Source organism: Micrasema longulum, unplaced genomic scaffold (genome assembly GCF_059751315.1).
Source record: "Micrasema longulum isolate JH-2025_06_02 unplaced genomic scaffold, ASM5975131v1 h1tg002180l, whole genome shotgun sequence".
NCBI classification, from domain to species: Eukaryota; Metazoa; Arthropoda; class Insecta; order Trichoptera; family Brachycentridae; genus Micrasema; species Micrasema longulum.
Genome location: NW_028279345.1, coordinates 17881 through 39994, shown reverse-complemented (window position 1 = coordinate 39994; position 22114 = coordinate 17881). Strand labels below are relative to the sequence as shown.

Below are 22114 nucleotides of genomic sequence, written 5' to 3'. Positions count from 1 at the left end.
AAGTAGTATTTTATATATAAAACAATAATATGTCCACACATAAATTACTGTTCTTCCGTTTTTTTTTATGTAAAGGAGAAATTAAAAATATACAAATTCTTTAAAATAAGGCGATGAGGATTATACTCAAAAGAAATATCTATTCTAATGTAGAAAGAATGCACAAAGAAATTGGCTTGCTCACAGTAAAGCAACAAATTAAATATAATGTGGCAATTTTTATACATAAAATAATTAAGGGGATGAATAAAATAAAAACAATAATATAATTTAACCAACAATGTCATACATATGAAACAAGGGGTAAAAAAAGATAAGATTACCAATGAGGAGAAAAACAGAATCTCAAAACTCATTGTACAGGGATAGAAGCTGTACAATGAGTTACCTGAAGAAATAGAGGAAATAGAAAAAATCTAAATATTTCAAATTAATCTGAAAAAATATCTTATTGAGAAATTTTGATAAAAAAATTGTAATATTAAAAGTTTATATTAGTTCTTAAGATGTTATGAACTAACTTAATAAAGCATAAATAAATAAATAATACATCTTCTCATGCAGGTGTGCCGATTCCGACTTTTAACGTGTCCATCTTCAAGTATTTGTTCGCTTTGGTCATGCCATGTCTTTCTCGGTCTTCCTCTATTTCTGCATCCATCAACATTCGCATTGTAAATATTTTTAGTCGTTCTTTCGCTGTCCATTCACTCTACATGTCCAAACCAGCGCAGAGCTCCTTTCTTGGTTTTGTCGATAATGCTCATTTCAGCCTTACATAATGTACGGATTTCAACATTTGAGCATCTATCGTACATAGTTTTACCACACATTCACCCGAGAGATCGCATTTCGACGGCATTCAGCCTACTTTCATCCCTGTTTTTCCAAGTCCATATTTCGCTCCCATACATCAGGACGGGACCAGGACTCCATTGTGAACTGCTAATTTTGCAAGAGCGACAACATTTATTTGCTTAGGAAAGACAAGAAATAAGATTGCTTTTATAGAATTAAGTTCAAACACAGGACTTTTACACATTAAATGAAGAACATGCCATTTTTTTTATTTACTGTCAGCACGATAACTTATGTTGAAAGAGTAATTTATTCACAGATGAAGAAAGCTTTGGATGCAATGTGGTTGCCTTTGTTAGAATGACTTGAAAAAAACCCACAAAAGGAATTGGAAAAGTTAATTGTACATACTCCTATATCAATAATAACTTCATGAGAGACTGGGAGGCTTTGCTTAGTGGCCTCCATAGAAGAGCTGTCCTTCACCTTTGTTCACCTCACAAAACATATTAAAACATGTCAACATTTATCGAAGAAAATAATTAAAATATAAATATATATTATTGTGCACGGTGATTTTTAGTGCGGTGTGATAGAACGTTCACGCAGAGGTAGCGAATTACCAACTGACATATGAGCGCTTACAATTTTCCACAGGCTTGATTTTTGACATTATTTGAGGCTGAATAATGAACCATTAATAGAATGAAAAAAACTAACATTTACGTTTCTGGAGACGTCGATTTGTTCTGTTTGGACTCACGAGATGTTTCCTCAGCTCTCCGAACACCTGAACAAACTGTAAACACACGACTCGCGAGCTTCGGAGGCGCTAACCGACAAACCAACTTGTGTTAACTTTCTCCGGACAACGGCGGACGTCGGTGGTTCAACGGACTGAGATTTTACAGTAAAATAATAAAGAAACACAAACTTTACACTCGATCGATCGCGCGGCGAACATGTGATCGCCGATCGCCAGTGACGTCTGGCACTGACACTCGACCCGCGTTTAGTGAGAAATACGGCGCTTTTAGCATTTATCACGCGATTATACGTTGCGGTCCACGTTCTGAAAGAGACGGCCTTTGTGAACGTAAAAATAGATTAAATCGTATTTGTCACGTGTTCGCCGGTGACCAGTTACAAGATCACGCCACTGTTAATGATTGTTCTCCTACAGCGGTGCTACCTGCCAATGTTGTTTTCTTTTTCCTGTCAAATATAATGTACGCGATCATCGCCGCTAGCGATCATAATACGCCGAATCAAAAGCCAACAGTCAACAATGCGTAGTAAAAATTCTCATTTTCCCGGAATTCAGACAGCAAATGAGCAAATATGAGTGAACTTCGCGCAATACATTTTTCGTTTTTAATGTTTTCATTCAATTTTTTATTTGTCCAACTGAACGGCGAGAAAATTCATATTCAAAATGTCAAAGCCGTGATCGCCAAAACATCGTAACCATATCGTAACCGACAAAAAAAACAATATTTTACTGGAGAACACTTCATCCTCTAAATTAACAAGGAATACACATTTCAAAAGTCAAACTCTGTTTTGACTTTTTATATTTTTTTAAATCTGGGAAATAAATAGTCGAAACAGATCTTGATTATCAAAGCGTATTCCTTGTTAACACAGAGGAAGAATAGTGTTCACCTGTAAAACATTGTTTTTATCGGTTACGATGTTTTGACGATGCGCGGCAAGGGCTAAAAGTAATAGCTTGAAATAGGCACGAATCCTTCGCAGAACATGCGCTTTGACATTTTTGCATCTTGTACCGTTTTCAGGCGAACAAAACTAGACCAACCCGTAAAAATGTCCGCCATATGGCAACAGTCCCTATAGTAACGAAATGATTTTGCGTTTCGGTTCCCATTTTACGAACGAAAAAACTAGTTTACATTTCAAATTGATAATATTTGATAAGCCTACGTCATACGTCATTATGACGTTTAGAAAATTAAGCGAGTTGAGAAGTGAAATCGGAATAGAAGTAATGAAAGAAAGTAATAACTCGTTATAGTGATGGGAAAGTTAACTGCGATTACCTAACGAGTATTTTTGGCTACGGTTAGGCTATAAATTATTATACCTATTACGAACAAACGGGTGTATTTTATTGATTTCAGACGATTCCTGTAATTCGAAGCTGAATAGCGAAAATAGTTTTTATTCATATTTTATCGGGTATTTTGACAAATGGAGAACACTTCAAAAAAAAAATCAATTTACAAGGCTTATGACCTGTCATTGGCAGAAGGTATTTGAGAAGTAAATTATTGTTGTAGGTATAGTATACAACATAGAATTAAGAATAGTCCAGAAGGAGCGTAGAATCATATTTGAATACATGGACTGTGTCCAAAAATCCCCCCACTTTCGCCGCGCGCATGCTTGAAGTCGCCGCGTAATGTTGCACGATGGTAAAAAATATAATCATAACACAAATGTAAGATAAAAAAAAAAACATTCTGTTAATTTCTCTAAAATTTTATTGTGCACGCGGAAATATTGATTGACACAATAGAGTAGATAAGTAAAGGGTCATTTAATAAGAGTAATTGCATTAATGAACTTTGAACTTAAAATATAATACATAAAACGGATATTTTTATATCATATTAAATAATATTTGATGTCACAGAGTTGTTTAATCAGAGGTCCAATTTTCATTAGTTCTCTCATTAGATGAGCAAAGTAGGGTAAAAAAAATACTACCCTGGCAACACTAACGAAATGTCCATTTTGATTTCTTCGACAATCTGACAGATGGAAAAATAATTAAATTTTTAAGTAATGTATTTGCTACTTACACATTCATTTGCTAATTACACATGAAATGTGATCCCATCCTGTTTCTTTAAGATCCTAGCAGTATTTCTATACTTTAAAAGGACACAACACGGCATAGTTGAACTCAAATCAGGAGTTGCGTACTGAGCAACGTCTACAAAGAAACTAATGGGTCAAAACGTAAAACTACTCATTTATGAGTAGTTTAGTCGCCTTCTGTTTGATGCTCATATGCGGTTTCTGGACTATTCTTAATTCTATGGAGTAATATTTATTCTAGGCATAGCATAAAATTTGATATCAACATATTTAAAAATATTTGAAATATCTTTATATATTTCAAATATTTTTTAAAATAGGTGCAAGATGTTGATTCCTTGAAAAATGTAAAACAGAGGTTTTACTGTATATGGATATGGACTGTATATGGAGAGACGTAGAACTGAGATAGACCTTATATGCATTTTCAAAATACTTAATGCTTTAAGTGATGTCCCATCTCTGTTGCAATCAATTTCTTTTCATGTTCCCAACCGTGTCACCAGAAGTCAAAATCTGCTATTTGTAAAATCTTCTAAGAGCAACTTTGGTTTTTATGCCTCAATGTCCAGAATGTGTAGATTAGTCAATTCTTCACACGACTTGGAATTCTTTGGGATAGATCTTCCGGCTTTTCGTAGATCTCTTCGCGACTAAACAGTGTGGGATGAAGTTGGATTGGCATGGTTTAGCTCAAAGTTTTAGGTCTTTCGTTTTTTTGAATATATTGTATACAATTATTGTTTTGCCCTTGTTTGTCTTTGCTAAATAGTTTTATGTTCTTTTTGTTCAGTTTCTTGCATTAATGTTTCTTCATGTAACTGTTGTAATTGGCTTAGGCCGTATATATAATAAATAAATAAATATGATAGTTATAGCGAATAATTTGTGTTACAATTTTTTCAAAGTATTTTGTTGTCGTGTTATATTTTTTGATAAACTGTGTGTAACGCGTCCCATGTGTAAGAGGTTCCTGTGTATAGGGTTTGTATATTTTTTAATTGGGTCTCCTTTAGAGTGGAATGGCAACACTCGATACTAAGTTTTATTTTCATTATAATTAAAGTTTGCATAGATGCAATACAACCGCAGGTTTAAATCACTATACATACGTGAGCTCTGCGCCAGTTTGGACATGTAGAACAAATGGACAGCGAAAGAAAGGCTAAGAATATTTACAATGCGAATGTTGATGGATGCAGAAATAGAGAAAGACCGAGAAAGACATGGCATGACCAAATCCGACAAATACTTGAAGATAGACATGTCAAAAGTCGGAACAATCGGCGCGCGTGCATGAGAAGATGTATGAATGTTGAGGAAGCAAAATCTGTATGCAAAGATAGTGTTGTGGCGTTATATCCTCTCTGCCTACCTTTACGGGGAAACGGCGTGATGGTTTTGTTTGAAAACATTTATATCTCTAAATGAACTCCTAACAGTAGAAAATTATGTTTCTTTTAGAATATAATATCTAATTTTAAGGAACTTGTTTAGAAAATAAAAATGAAAGTAAAATGAACCCCCTCTCTAAACACAAGTTTTTACTCTATTAGAGAGGCAGACACATTATTATTAACTCTCCCTTCCCGGTGATGTGTAGTTAGTACACATTGCATCTTATAACTTTAATATCTCCATAAATATAATAAATTATGCATTGAGATTTTCTGTATTCCTTCGTTATTTACATGTCGGTAAAAATGTTTTGTTTATGAAATAAATTATGCTTATTGAGAACATAAAAAGCGTTTTATCAAAAATCGGAGATATCACCAATACAATAGAAAGTTTACCGATGTCGCATGTTGCATTCTTAGTAAAAGAGAAATCCTAATATGTAATTGTCTCGCACACTCTTTACGTCTCACTCTCGATAATACGGGGCGAGAGGGATAATTTTTGTGCAACACACCCCCGGACAGCAAAGTTTCTTGTACTTCTCCCAGACACCAGTTAGCTGCGTTAGTACGTTAGTAGCTTCTCGTCTTTCGTTGGGGGTGGTTCTTTTGAGAGCATGAATTAATGTTTTTTTCATGTTTTTAGCAATTAGATATAAAATATCATCACTTTTGACTTCAACTATAAATAATTTAAGCAATTGCCGATGAATATTACACTTTTACGATTTAAAATCTCTCTTTTTTTGCATGTGTAGTGACTACACAGCACCGTAACGCGCGGACGTTTTTAGGACAGTAAGGGAAAGGTTATTTATGTATCTACTCTCTATGTCATTTTTGTTCTAACTTACACGGAATCACCCAAAAAAAAAATATATTGATAACAGTGACAGTGAAAAACAACACCAATTAGGAAATAATTTTCAGAACCAAATCATTGAGTTTTTTTCGAGGTTGGATATTGCTTTTTAAGGTAATTTGGCTTCAAAATTAAATCATTTGTTGAAGTGGGGTTGTTCAGAAATGAATACACTTATAAAGATGGATAAACTAATTTAAATATGTCTTCAATACAAGATCGTCAAAGAAATCTGAAATTGTAGTCTTTCAAAATTCGTCATTTGATGCTCCTGAACTACTAAGCTTCATATGTTTAAACATACCTTCCTCCAGACACTCAATCCCTTAACGGTCTTTGGTAATACGTTTTTATCACTTGCTAAAGAAAATATAAATCTAAACCATTGCATGTAATGATATAAGAACGCATGTAAGTATTTTAAAAAATCATTCAAAGTTCCCAGAGTCTTGCCCTATAAAGGGTGAGGCAGAATCAAGTTTTTCACACAGATAACTATAGAATTAATTACAGTTTTTACTCTTCTTTACCCAGAATCCTCGGGTTAGGTTAGGTTGGCGTCAACCATATTCGTCGAATATTTACAGTTAATGGTCTCTTTAACTGGCCCTTAAATAATTAAAATAATACAAACAAAACCCGATAAATGATATGGTCCACATAAATGAACGGTTGAGCAAACTTGTAAGTTATAATTGCTACATGCGAAGCATAACAGAATTTGCTTCCATAAATAACAGCTGTAATATATGGATCTGAAAACTAATCAGATTTTAATGCTGGTTTTACAAAGTGCAAAAAGTGGTACAACAATTTGCGCAAAATTATTAGAATACGGGGCTATTATTTAAACAAAAAACAAACAAACCATGACGCTGTTTCCCCGTGGGGGTAAGCACCAGTGGCGAACGGTGATTTCATTTACAGGTAAGCTACAAAAAAATATCATTTATTTGTACCTACATAGTAGGTACATAATATAATGTAAGTGATATATACTATAAATTGTTTTTTTTTTTTCAGTGATTCTGTGTGATATAACAACTCTCATCTATGAAATCAACTCAAACTACATAACTTTGTGATATATTATATTGTGTATCCATTAATTTAAAACAACTTATATAAAAGTTTATAAAAAATAGTGCAATGAATTCAGTCAGTAGTACGTATTCTTATTAGGATTGAAATGTCAACTAATATTTTGGATGTTTATAGCACTAACTTTGTAGTTCATTGTTATATTTTCAAGGAATAAATAAAATTACTTTGTTTTATGAACCACTTTTTTTATTGTCACAACCGACTAGATTTTGTAACTCATGTTGCCCTCTTAAGAAATGTCAACTAGCTGATTTGTTCTAGAAATGAATAATTCCAAAAACGGCCGCGTCGAGCGCCACATGTGTTGCGAGTGATATGTCAAAAGTTTCATCTCAAAGAAAAATAGTCCTTAAGAAATAATGTTTGAAATACTATTTTCCAAATTGAGAATCTTTAAAGAACTTGTGTAATCTGCAAGTTTACTCTAAGAGAAAAATCCCGCCAATGGGTTTAACATGTTCAAAATACAGTACACTTATTTGTATGAAGAAATAAGCTGGAGTAATCGGCTAGTTCCTTGGCTCATTGCGTTTTATTTATATTTGGAGAAAAATACAAATGGTGGCAATGGTTTATAAGAAATAGTAATTATTTGTTTGTTTTTCGATAAATAAAGTTACCGTAAAACATTATTATGGATAGTCAAATATAATGGTAAGCTGCGCATAATCGCTTCTATAAGCAGTTCGCCCCTGGTAAGCAGTGAGGATAGAACGTCATATCACTCCGTCTTCTTCAGTTCAGTTCAGTGCCAAAATGTTGTCAAAAATGCTAGATACTGCACTCTTAGTAAGGACGGCAGAGTGGGATTTGCATATTAGTTTAATTGGTGTCCTGATAAAGAGACGAGTATGTCTCAAAACCGGTATACATAGAAAAGTCGGTAAGTGGTCATATATAAATATTTAATAACATTTAATTATATTTCTGACCGATTTCTTGTTTAGTTTTATGATCCATGTAATATAATCATAAATGATAAATTAGTATTACATTGTGGGAAAATATACCATGATACCATTCTACGCACGAATGGGCAAGAACTAGCTACCACTTCTTCCCATTAATTATAGCTATTTCCACCATCTTATAACTGTGTTTTGTAGATGAAACATCAGTAGGTTATGGCGCCTTTTGGCCTTGGCTCTAGTACCAAAATGATCAATATTGCTGTGATATTATTTACAGACATCCCAATTAATACTAACAATAAGAACACTATACTTAGTTTTATTCCACCTTTATTTATAATTTTCACCAGCGACTGGGTTTAGTTGTGACCGACATCTTCAGACTAGTCTCCTAAGTTGGAGAAATAACAAGGAAAACTCCACTCTCTGTTGCAATAAATTGAGCTAAAACTTTGTCGATTTATTTTTCTACCCTCGTCATTTATTTAAAAAGATTTATTTTTTTCAGGTGACAAGATTTGTGGTCTCTAAGACAAATAAACAAGAGTGTTTCTTTATTTGAGTTAAATCAATAACAAAAGATAAACAATACATAATACGTACATATGTTATTGTGCAGCCATATTTGGACTATAAAAACATATACAACACATTATCATGCGCACATTCTAGTTATCAATACAAACATTGAATACGCAGATCAATTACTCTGCTATAAAACCAATACTTAAATAATAGCCTATCAGAGGAGTGCGGTGATATTTAGTATTTACTAAGGTATTTCATTATTATTTGAAAAACAAAAAAAGAATATAATATTTTTTTATTTGATGTTTGAAGCATTTACCAAAGTAAAACTTCCACAAATGGAACATTATTATTTAATATATTCCCACGCTACCCTCACTGTGAAAGTTTTATATAAGGCATAGTATTGCCGAAACTAGTTGGTTGTCAAATTATAAAAATATAAGTGGTACATAAAAACAAAGTGATTTAATTTTAAGAATATAATAAATTTACAATTTTGTAGATCAAAATCTCCCTGTGACCGGACGGATTAAGAATACATATCTGTGTGTGAAATAGAATCAGAGTCCTTGACGAGTGCTTTCGGCTAGATGGCTCTCAAAACTCTCAGGTAAACAGCCTGAATAAAAAAATCAAGCGGAGATAAGTCAGCCTCGTAGTGTAGTGGTTGACGCATTCGCCTACCATGTTTAATTGCGTTAGTTTCACAGTTGACAAAGTAAGCTAACAATATATTACTAGCAGACAACAGTTGGCGATAGCAGACAACAGTTGGCGATAGCAGACAACAGTCTGCTACAACAGACTGTTACATGCTAGAGAATTTGGCAATCGGCACTCCTCGTTTTGTCGAGCCTACGGGTCTGAATTTTCGGCTCTTTGCGCCATGGTCCCCTTTTTTAGGCCTCCTTTTTTGTTGTTGTTCTAAGTAATCTAAATGTAATAAATAATAATCTCTCACTAAAAATACAAAAACCACACAAAATTTACAGTAATATTTCATATCTAAGTAAAAATATTGGCAAGCAACCAATTAAAATCAAAAAGAAAAGAATAAGTAATTTAAAAAGATAACGGTCAGCTATCGTAGACTGTTATATACAATTTTTACAGATGAAAATGACCCTGATTTAGCGTTTATGCCACGATAATAAGGCTCAAATTCCTGTGCGCGAGTATAAGAGACAGGCGCAATCAATCAATTCTAGAGTAATAATATTATAGATTTTGCAATCAACCTTATTGAAAATCAGTATTTCCAAAAAAGAAAGGCAAGTGTGAATCGAAAAAGTGCAGTGAAACAAATAAGACCGAGGATAAATAAAGTGACACAAGCAACAACAAATACACATTGACGGTCAAAATGCACAGTTATCACAAGCGTGGGATGCGTGCGCAGATCTTGGTTCAAATACTTGTTGAAAAATAGGACATGTGGTATATTTTTGGAATTTGACCACAGATTTCACCCAATTTGTGTATTACGTGACACAATATTTATTGGATCAAGTCTTGTACAAGATATTGTACCATTTTCTGATCCGTATAATACGAGCTGAAGTTCCAACTTACATTTATTTCTAGTAAGCCGGAACATGAATATAAAAACAATGTCAAGTATTTATAATAAATAACCAAATAAAAATAAACGTACAGAACTAAAAATATTCTACAAATGCTCTTTACATATACTTAAAAATCTAGTACTTTTGTGCAAACTAAACTATACAAACTCACATGAAAGAAAAATACGAAATTAAAAGGAACATGGCCCTAAATTACGATGTTTAACGAAATAATCAACTCGCATTTTCTATTACCAAATCAAAATATTTTTATAAAATTTCCAATTGACCTCACCAGTAAAATTGTATCAATTTGTGGGGTAATCAACAACTAGGCAATTTAAAAATCAGGATTTTTGAGTTAACCATTAAAAACACAATTTTCTATCATTCTCCATGAATGCTTCGAGTAGGCAAGTCATGACGCATTTAAATAATAATATTATGATGATTTGAAATCACGAATTGCCTATTTATAGCATTCATAGAGGTGGGTACAAAAATGTGTCTTTAATGGTAAGCTGAAAAATCCTGATTTCGAAGTAACCTAGTTGTAGTGCTTATTAATTAAGAAATCTCATATAAATATTACAATTTTCATATGGAAAATTAAAGCAGTTGACTATATTAACAAATGTCAGCAAATCTCCAAGCACAGTTGTTTGACCATCATTAAAAAAAGTTTAAAATCAGAATACCGTCTTTTAGGTAACAACACTGTGCAAGTCATTTTTGGTCTTATCATAGGACACTGAAAAAATTGCTTATTTTATTAGAAAGCTCGGCTAAATTATGCCTTTGAATGAAATTTCATCGCCTATTCAAAATTCGAAAACTAATTCCTCTTCAATTTAATAAAATAAGCAGTCATTTCATCGACCTGTAAAAATAACGCCTTGCGCGGTGTTGTTAGCTAAGCAACGATACGCATTTTTTTAAACAAAGGATTCTTGTTTTCATATAAAATAATATTCATTTTTAAAAATGGTTATAATCTATTGCAATGTACTGATTTTTATTATTTAAAAAAGTATGATTATACAATGAACAAATGTTCTCTTTTTAACACTTGTACTGAATTTTACTTTTTGAAAAAGTATTCCTTTTTTGATAAATAAAATCTATTTAAAAAAAATGTTATGGCCTATTATAACGTGGGGTAATTACTACAAATAGATAATTTCAAAATTAGCATTTTTGAGTTATCCACTAAAAATACATATTTGTATGATTTTGATAAAATTATTAACTTTTTATCAATAAAATTTCTTGGTTTAGTTTTACATTTTTATTATTTTTACCAACGAGCGCTTTCGCCTAAGTAGGCATCTTTAAGACTGGTCCAGTCCAGTCAAAATAATAAAACAGTAAAACTAAACCAAGAAGTTTTATTGATAACTTTATTTATAATTTTATCAAAATAATTAACTATGGAGTTTTATCAAGAAATATCATCAAAAAACATCAATATTACATATTTGCATCTTCTTCCATCAATGCCACAAATAGGCAAATTGTGATTCATCAAAATCATATTGCAATGATTTCAATGCATGACTTGTCTATTTGTAGCATAGAAGGAGGAGCTCGCAAATGCTGATTTCAAAGTCACCTAGTTGTAGTAATTACGCCGCCATATTAATAAGCAGGTAGTGACATTAACCATTACTACTCACCGATCAAACAACCGGCCTTCACTATCTCATAATAATAGAGGATCATGGTGCGAAAACTAAGTGGCCATGTGTTACAAATTACATCTACAAAACGAGGGCTCAAGCAAATAAAGTTACGTGTGCACACGATTACTGAATGTTTTTGCTAGTACCAGGTCCATCTTGTTTCCCGACGTCTTGTAGCCGCGTTTGCGACACTCGGACTTAAGTTGGTCCTTGGTCATGGAAGCCAAGTCTTGCAGAGTGAGACCCGGGGAGCGGGGAGGCGTGTCGTGGTTCCTGGTTTGGAATGTGGAGCCACCTCCGCGGCGAAAACTGCCTCCAGTCATAACGGCAGATAATATTGATCGCTGCCGTTCGTAAACACAACTGAGTTATTATTATTGACCGAAAATAATTCATTCATTCAGGCATTCGTAAGAATAATCACGATGTACAGTGACAAGTATTATTTGAATAAAATATTAAAAAACTGTTTCTTTAAAAGAAAAAACCTGTAAAATATGTTATTTTTCCTTGTTATTACTACCTCAAAGTAATAACGCGCTGCCCGCATGTAGAGATGTCTTTTTGCTTCACAAACCTTACTTTGCTGGCGGCAATTGTTGTTTGTTAGACGTGTAATGGACGCTTTTGTCACTGTGCTTGACTTCGCTCATAAATAATGTAGAAATTTCCTTATTGTAATAATAAAAGAAAAATAAATTTAAAAATAAGAACAACCTTGCTATAATAAATACGAATTGGGTGAATCGGGTTGTGGTCCAGTGGCTAGTGTCTCGGACTCACGGCTCAAAGGTCCGAGGTTCGAATCCCACTCTACCTCAACTTAATTCACATTTTCTAATAGCGAGTTATTTACAACTCGTTGAAAATGGCCTTCAAAATTAAATATATGGGTAAATTATAAGAACGCAAATATTTCTTTAAAAAAAATATATATAATGCCTACCATTTGAGGAAATAAATACACAAGTACAGTATTAGCCCAAACATAATGCGGCCTAAATATAATGCGACCTTTATATTTGGAGCAGGTATGAAAAGAAAAATTCACTAATCTTTAACCCCGAACATAATGCAAATGTTTTTTTTAGAAAAAAAAATGAGTAAAAAACGTTGCATTATATTATTTGGGCTAATATCATTTATTTAAAAGTAATATCAATGCAAATTATATCATAAAATAAAACAACTTTGCTTTTAACCAGTATTTTTTTTTTTCGTCCACCGACCGGTTTCAAAGCTAAACAAACTTCTTTCTCAAGGTTTATTTAACCAATAAATTCTTTCCTATTTTATTTTATCAGTACGCTGCCAATGAAGCAAATAAATCAAGTCTTTTTTTCTTGAAAGGATGGTAGTGTGAGATGGGTACGTTCGAAACTAGACAGGAGTGGACTAAAAGAAAAATTGTTTATTTGGTCATTTATTATTTTTTTCTTACCATGAATCCCACACAATACAAAATTGTTTTATTTATTTTATTATGATGAATAACCGCAAGTTAGTGCTTCAAATATAACATTTATATATTTAGATTATATCAATTTGGTAATTCTCGACCTGAGTATGACCCATTGTTTTGCGGCAAATTTTTTCTAACTTCGTGATTGTTAATCCTAGATCAATTTTTATGCATATGGGCAGTTCTATAAGCGGTGGTGCGTTATTACTCTGAGGTTTAAGCATATATTTACGTTAAAAAGTCCACTGACCAATGTGCCACTATAGCCGTAATTGAGGTATATTTAATATTTTAACGATTAATTTTCTTTTTTCATTTAAATTATTTATTGACAATTCTTGATGGAATTCCATTGTAATGATGTAATAACTTATATTTACATATAAAAATACTTGGTACACTTCCACTTATTTATTTTGACTTTCACCCTCTAATGGGCATCTTCAGACTGGTGAATATTATACAGTGTATGGATAATTTATATAAAACTAAATATTATCTTAAGTGTAGGTACATTTAAAAATAAGTTGAAAAAAATACAATACGCAATATTGCAATGGAACAGAGTGAGACAAATGATCGAAACACGTGTTGGCGGTGTACTTTAAGAGGATATTTTATGTTTTGAAAAATATTTATTGTTTTATTAGGTTAATTTTCTCGTAATTTTTTTTTTTTTTGGACTATAAGAGATTACCAGTGACTGTAAGTCCGCCATTTATCCATGTAGATCTTTGTTTTGTTATTTTTTATGTAGCACAATGTGTGCTACGATAAATGAAGATCTGTTACGATTATTACTATTTTGCCCTTCGAAGCTAAAAGGCAGTACCGAGCAAAAAAAAAGTGTTTTCTTAATGCCATATGAATGTAGTTATGCAGAAGCAGCCAGCAATAGAAAAATGAAACCGAGATAATAGAACTTTTGTGAAAAGAGTGAATAATCTAATCTACATGGCAGTTGGATTATTTTTTACTTTGACAAATGATAAATAATGCATGCATTCGCTTTTTATTATACAAATAAAAATAATGGTTCAGCGTGATGGTTTTGTTACAAGATTTAATGATTTTTAAAGTCTGGCTGACCACACAACCTAAGATGTGCATTTTGCAGAAAACAGCCAGCCCCAGTGAAACTCTGATGTGTGTTGTGTCAATTATTATGTATTGATCATATTATTTTATACATGTTATGTATGTTTATAAATTTGTATAAACCACTTTAATTTAGAGTTATACTTGATAGAAATAATATGAAGAAAGAGAGAGAAAGAAGATAAAATGAATCATAAAGGGAATATTTTTATGAATGATGCAGAAATAGAGGAAGACCGAGAAAGACATGGCATGACCAAATCCAACAAATACTTAAAGATGGACATGTCAAAAGTCGGAATAATCGGCGCGCGTGCATGAGAAGATGTATGAATGTAGAGGAAGCGAGATCTGTATGCAAAGATAGAGTGTTGTGGCGTTCTATCCTCTCTGCCTACCCTTACGGGGAAACGGCGCGATGGTTTGATTTTATCTTCTTTCTCTCTCTTTCATTTTTCTGTCTCTTTCATACAATATTTTATAATATAAATAGCAACGCGATAAATTATAAGTTAGTTTAATTCCTGACGATGAGGATGATTAAGTAACCTCGAGACCGGTCAAAGTATAACTCAAAATTAAAGTGGTTTATACAAATGTATAAACATACGAGTTTAAAATGTCATACCACAAAGTGAAAAATGTTTTTAATATCAATAATATATTATTTTATGTTTATATTAGGGTGCTTTACTGAGAAGGATCACTTAATTAATTTTTCAACATAACTTTGAAAACAATTTAATTATGTTTTAAAAGAATTTTGGTGATTTTTTCAGCCTGGCTGACAACACAACCTAAAATATGCATTTTGCAGAAAACAGCCAGATCTAATATTGAATGAAACCTCATACAAACTCTGAATGTATGAGGGGACATTCATTTTCGTGACATTTCGACATCATGGAATTTTCAGAAGGTGATGATTACACTTTTTTGTATGAAAGTGGCCTGGCTGTTTTAAGCAAAACATAGAATTAATAATTTATTATAACTTGGTAACACCAATAACTCATTATTTCAAAATTGTGGACTGACTGCTTTTGACATAACTACGTTCAATAGTAATCTTATAATAAGTTTCTAAGTAAGAATCATACATATTATTAAATTGTGTTACAACAAAAGGGTGTGTTTATGTGTATTTGTATGAGAGTAAGTGTAGATGTGTGTTTATGTGTATTAGTGTAGGAGTAAGTGTTCAGATGTGTGTAAGTGTGAGCATCATTAAATAGTAAGTGGGATCGTATCGCAGCCAGAAATAATGAGTCTTAATTTATTTTTAAACTTTTACGACATTCATAAAACAAATTATATCACTCAAAATCAGACTTATTTTTACAAATTGTCATTTAAATTTAAATTTTAAATTAAAATCTGTTTTTTGTATTTATCCTACACAGCCCGAATTGTTTTACATAACACCTGTCTAACCTACATTGTTTAGGAATCGTTTCAAAACAAAAAAAATTTACATTCATTTTTTAATTTAAAAAAAATAATTAATGACTTCTGCAAAATGGCTATGTTGCAGCCTTTTAATGGTCATTATATCTAGAGTGCCACAAATCTAATTGAGTCAAACTGAGAAAAATAACTTTTAAGATTTTGACACTGGCAATTTTCGATCACATATCAATATAAAACAATGTAACTCATTTAATTATACTATAATAAACATTCAATAATAACAATTAGTTATTAAAAAATAAATGTTATGGTAAATATGTCATGACTGCCACATTTCGTATTATGGCAGTCTTGACGATTACAGATAAATATCAAGTTAGGTGCCGTTACGCACTCCGTATGCAGTTGTAATGAACTTTTTAGTTATTTTTTTACTTATGGCACCCGTGACGCGATGTGCAATATTTGCATTGCATGCCTCTTCAAGTTATAAAGTAATATATTATAAAATAACTACAGCACACATTATATGGCTAAAAAGGGTTTTGTATCCAAAATGTTTCAGAAAGGATCTATAATTCACACAGAAATCTAAGAAACATGTGTCCAAATATATAAATACAGTCGAACATGGTTATTACAAGGTAGATGGGACCGACTGAATTCGCTAGTTATAAGCATCACTCCCAGTACCAGAGAAAGGTTTTTTTTAAATCTAATCGCCATTGCATATTGTCACTAATACCCGTATTCAGAGACAATACTTAAGGTGAGGAAAGTACATCCTAATCTCATATGCAGAGAATAACCTGAAGGTGAAGACAATAGAATGTACTTTCCTCGCCTTAGTTATTGTCTCTGAATACGGGTATAAGTAAATAAATAAATATAAGTATAGTTCATACAGATAAATAAAAAAATAAAACTTGAAGGAAAATTATAAGAAATGCTTACAAACATACTATTTTCTAAATTTAAAATGCAGATAAATAAACATTCTAATTTTTCCACAATATTTATACTGTGGATAAGAAGACTTTTTACACACCTTAAGATTTTTCGTGCCACATTCTATTTCACAAATAATTACCACTTTTTCATGAATTAAGAGGCACTTCCTTTTGTTAGTAGACATTATTTTGTTTCAATTATAATTTTTTTAACAATATACATAAGAGGTAAAACAGAGTATTAAAAAAATAAAGGATAATTACATAGCAATGAAATACATTTTAACAGTAAAAATAGTAATCAAAAAAATCCCACAAAGGCATGGCCTGCTCGAGGGTATACAAGAAATGTTTATGAATTTTTGCTCCTACAATAAATAGACAGGTATAATATTTTTGTGTAATAGAAAGAGAAAAAAAAATTCTGTAAAAGATTAAAAGGTACTTTTTTTATTTTATAGTAAATAAAAAGGAAATAAAAAATAATTCAAATATTAAAATATTCCTGAAAGTATTCCCTAAAAACATGTGTATAATTCAAGTTTGTGGTCCCGTGGCTAGTGTCTCGGACTCACGGACCAAAGGTCCGTCGTTCGAATCCCACTCTACCCCAACTTGATTCCATTTTCTAATAGTGAGTTATTTACAACTCGTTGAGAATGGCCCTCAAAATTAAATATTTGGGTTAATCATAAGAACGCAAATATTTATTTTCTAAAAAAAAAAAAGTATAATAAATAAACTACAGTATATATTAGAAAAAAAAACAAGTCATTAGTAAAAATATCCTTTGAAATCATGTTTCCATCATATGAAAGAGCAAGGGGTCAACTAGACCGGGTTCTCTGCAAGCCATAATATACAAGTCCGAGCCAAAGTTAAACATTCCTATGATCATGAGGAAGTATATCTTAATGCGTGAAAAAGTGGATTGTGTAATAGAACAGAGCGCAGAAGAGCGCTGAACACAGGGTCAACATTGTGGAAAAATAAGAATGTTTATTTATCTGCATTTAAAATTTAGAAAGTGGCATTATTATTATTATTATTTTTATTATTAATTATATGCAGGCAGCCTTTACTGATGCACCTATATCTTACATAATGCTTTTTGTCTGCGCTTTTCTATCTTCCAAACGCATCCAAATGGTTTTTGAACTGGTTGACCGGAATGGAATGGACAACTAGGCTTGGCAATTTATTCCAGTCTGAAACTACCCTGCTGGAAAGTTAGTTTTTCTTGGTTTGGAGGTGGAATTGGGGACGAGAGAGCTTCTAGTTATGACCCGGTAAATTTGTGTTGGGATTTAATTGATGCATCTCACGCAGGGGGCAGTCACAGTAATTATTGAGTATCTTATAAGTTTCAGTCAAATCCCCTCTCTTCCTTCGTTATTATTATTATGGATAACTTATAAAGCGCCATTTTCGTATTATAATACCTCAAGGACACTTCACAAAGTGATTATATAAAGATATAAATTCAATTTTGAATATTTTAATTTGAGAAAAACAATGTACTTTATCACCACATGCTTAGGATTTATTCAAATGATTTAGGGAACAAGTGGGTTTTTCTTCTTTATTTAAATTATGTGAGTCCTAGTGCTTTTAATATATCGTGGGTATACTGGCAAAAAGCTTTAATTCTCAAATCCCTGTTTTAAGAATTCAAGCATTTAAGTTTTGTTCCAATTTTACTCTTTTACATCTTATTTAAATATAGTAAGATGTTAAGTGCTCATTTGAGAACATGTTTTTAATTTATCCGTTTCTTAATTTTATATTAAGTAAATATAAAGTTATTTAAAGCTTTTAGCCTGAATAAAATGCCCGGTATACGACTTAACCTAAAATTTATTTTTAAAACTACAGATATATGAAATTTAATATGACTTAGTGTGTTTTGCCAGTTTGTAGAGCGTTAAAATTTTTACAAAACTGCATCATTAAGTCAAATCTGCATATTTTCGTGTTAACGTTTTTGCCAGTATACTCACAATATCGCGGTAAGGTACATATACACGCGTTTACACGCGTTTGTGTAATATTCATGTAAAGAAGTGTATTTGAACAGGAATGTTGCGTCTCATAAAACGAAATAATACGGACCAAAATGGACACCAACGTTTTTGCCAGTATACTCACAATATCGCGGTAAGGTACATACACACGCTTATACACGCGTTTGTGTAATATTCATGTAAAGAAGTGAATTTGAACAGGAATGTTGCGTCTCATAAAACGAAATAATACGGACCAAAATGGACACCAAGTCGTTGGAACAATAGGCGTAATCCCCCAGTCTACACACGTGCGTTTCCAGAAATTCTCCAGCAGCCTAGTGGACCACATGGTGACGATATCTACCTACTGTCTACAAAAGATTCTCTTCGGACATCTATCTCCCTTTGTTAACCATGGAGTTGATACAGTGCTTTATTTATTTAGTTTTTTATTGCTTACTTCTTGGTATGAACACTTGACCAATTTACTACTATACTCTATTTTTTATAAATTTATTGATATTGTTTTAACTTTGCTGGAATTCCTCTCATCCATGCGCTTTGTAGCTGCACGATGATTGGTTATCTAGCTTTCATATTTCAACTTTAAAATACCTTAATTTTGTAAACGGGGTCTAGAATTCCAATCGTCTATGCGCTTAGTAGCAGCAAGGCGTGTTGTAATCTTACTCCTTTTTACTATTCATATTATTATTATTTTGTAATACACTAAATTTATTTGTCATTTTTTAAAATGTGTAAATGGGGGCTAAATTTCTAACTGTCTATGCGCTCTGTAGCTGCAAGACGTCCTGTAATCTAGCTCCTATCTATTATAATTTTTGATTGATCTTAATTGAAAACGAGGAACTAGAATCCCAACCGTCCATGCGCTCTGTAGCTGCAAGACGTACTGGGATATTTATTAATTGTACAGCGCCCTTGAGGTGATTTTCACAAAAATGGCGCTTTATAAATTATCCAACTATATATATATATATATGTTTGTAAGCATTTATTTTAGTTTTCCATAACAGTTTTATTTTTAAATTATCTGTATAAATTTTATTTACATATTTTTTTTACTTAGTGACAATATGCAATAGCGATTGGATATTTAAAAAACGTTCTCTGTAATAACAGAGTAATTTTTATAACTAGCAAATGAGTTGGTAAATATCAAATGCAGGTATGTCCACAACGATTCACCACACTGTTCATGAGGACCTTCTAGCTTCTGAATTGAGACAGAGTTTTCTGACAGTGTTTTTATTGTAATAATGAGGACATGTTTTAATTTAAACACTACAGAAATTATCTTTTTTTTTCGTTACATTTTGTAGAACAAATATCAGCAAAAAAATTGCGTGGAAATACTAGCGTTTGATATTTATCAACTCAAATTCAATCCTCGTAAATAAACCAAGTTCGGCTGTATGATGAAATAAAACAAAACAGATAAACTATATTCTGGGGGTTAGTGCTAAAGCAAACCATTCATGAAATAAAAATTTACCTATAACATATTTATTAATAATTTGTACTTAAATAACATTAAAAAAATATTAGTTAAATAAATTCGACTTGGGATCTGAATAAATTAACAATAAAGTGCTTTAGCGGACTAGTCGAACTAAATTGAAAGGTTTGATTAACACATGCCGAGAACTAACAATGTAGGTCGTTTTCATATAAGGAGTATTAGAATCAATAACCATGTCATCATACCAATTAATAATAAATTTAAATCAATCCATTGATGATCATCCTATTTTGATTTGATGCATTAAATCAAAAATAGTTAAAAGGTGGTTATATTGACATGAATTGAAAAGATATAATACATTTTAAGCAAGCTTTGCATACAAAATCGCAATAAATTGAGGCAAAAACATTACTGGTCAAATCAGTATGTGAAATAAAACTACCGTTCTAACGTATGCGAGGGTTAGAAATCTATTAAGAGTTGTGTATAATAAATAATACGTTGAAAATAAGCTCACCTAGAGTATTATACAATTAAATTGGATATGGTAAAATTATAAAACAATTCCATAAACCGTGACACAAAATATTTGACAACCAGTAAACACCTTATGATCGGAACTGCCAACAAAAAAAAGAAATTCTCAATATTCCAAAAATTTCCCGACGAAAAACAAATGAAAAAACCTTACGTAGCCACTTATCCACATTTTTATCAAATAATAAAATCGGGGCATGTACTTAATATTCGATATTTTTTTTAAAACAAAATAATATCTTATTTTACCTTAGCAGCTTTGCTATTGCCAGCACATCGTTAAGGTATCAGTGAAAGAATTAAGAATAAATAAACAATGGGCTATTATCACGGTTTTTTTTATTAGCTAATAAAATTATTTGAAAAATCACAAGACAATCGGTAATACTCTTATTAAAATCCGTTAAGAAATAAGGGAGATATAAAGGATTAAAGTCTAGTCTAGTAAAAGAATATAAATAAAAACAGACAATTCATGACGTCACCAAGTTTGATGTCATCGTATGCGAAGATAGTTTTTACGTAAAAATTTATGATTCGAATAGAGTAAGTGGAATGGGGTGACTTTGTTCAGTTTCGAACTTCAAACCTTCGTAAAAGAAAAATTAAAATTTTTATTTTTTAAATGAGAAAATATTATGTTGTGTGAGCGAGAAAATAATAAAAACTTTGTGATCAAAGTCAACCCTTCGGAGTGGGGTCGCTTTGATACATCATGATTTTATGCGTTTGTTTTGAACATTTCATTTTATTTTTTAATTTATTTAGATAAAAAATATAAGTATACAACGTATACAACATTACTACTAAATACAATTTTATATTAATTTAATACATATATTTACATTAACGTTTCGCTTTACGTAAAAAAAAAAAACGATTCTTGAGTATAAAATGGGGAGTGACGTTTTACAATAATTTGTTTATTTTATTTTAATCGGTAAATATTTTTAGTATAACATACAAATTATAAAAAAACGGTGTTTTAAGTCAGTGCTACACAAAAAAGAATTATAAATATAACTTTTCACATCTTTTTTAATTATATTATCCATCCTCCGATAGTAAATTACTTGCAAAAAAACACTCAGGTATCAGCAAATTATGATTAGGCGTGTATTTAACAAACGTTTAAGTCGAATATCATGAAATAATTAAAAATAATATACTTTAATTCCACATAAAACAAAATTTTTTTTTCTTATTATTGTAAACCAAAAAATGGAATTTTTAAATATACTCAAAAATAATAATTGAAATATAAATCAAGATTAAAATATAAATCAAGAAAAATATTATGGTGATTAAAAAAATGTATTTAAGAAATATTTTAGATAATTGATAAAGATAACATAATATACCTTGCTTTTTGATGGAATAAAATTATCAGTTAATGAATGTATTATTGTGTATAGGAATTTGTTCATTGACTGACATTATTATCGAAACAGAATGAGAGGTTATTGTG

The 22114-nt window shown here is 31.5% G+C and overlaps 2 long non-coding RNA genes across 4 annotated transcripts; one reads left to right on the top strand and one right to left on the bottom strand.

The window, feature by feature from the left end:
- The first annotated feature begins 1139 nt into the window (after positions 1-1139).
- On the top strand, positions 1140-9501 carry LOC148272826 (uncharacterized). Of its 2 annotated transcripts, XR_015824759.1 has the most exons (4): positions 1140-1708; positions 2940-3070; positions 8428-8696; positions 8953-9501. It is a non-coding gene; the product is annotated as an uncharacterized LOC148272826 (long non-coding RNA). The 2 variants fall into 2 exon arrangements; XR_015824758.1 differs by having other exon boundaries at positions 1140-3070.
- LOC148272825 (uncharacterized) lies at positions 8414-20714 on the bottom strand. 2 transcript variants are annotated; one of them, XR_015824757.1, is made up of 3 exons: positions 20627-20714; positions 11844-12041; positions 8414-9069 (listed from the first exon to the last, which is right to left on the bottom strand). It is a non-coding gene; the product is annotated as an uncharacterized LOC148272825 (long non-coding RNA). The 2 variants fall into 2 exon arrangements; XR_015824756.1 differs by lacking the exon at positions 8414-9069 and having other exon boundaries at positions 11346-12041.
- Between the last annotated feature and the right edge of the window lie 1400 nt (positions 20715-22114).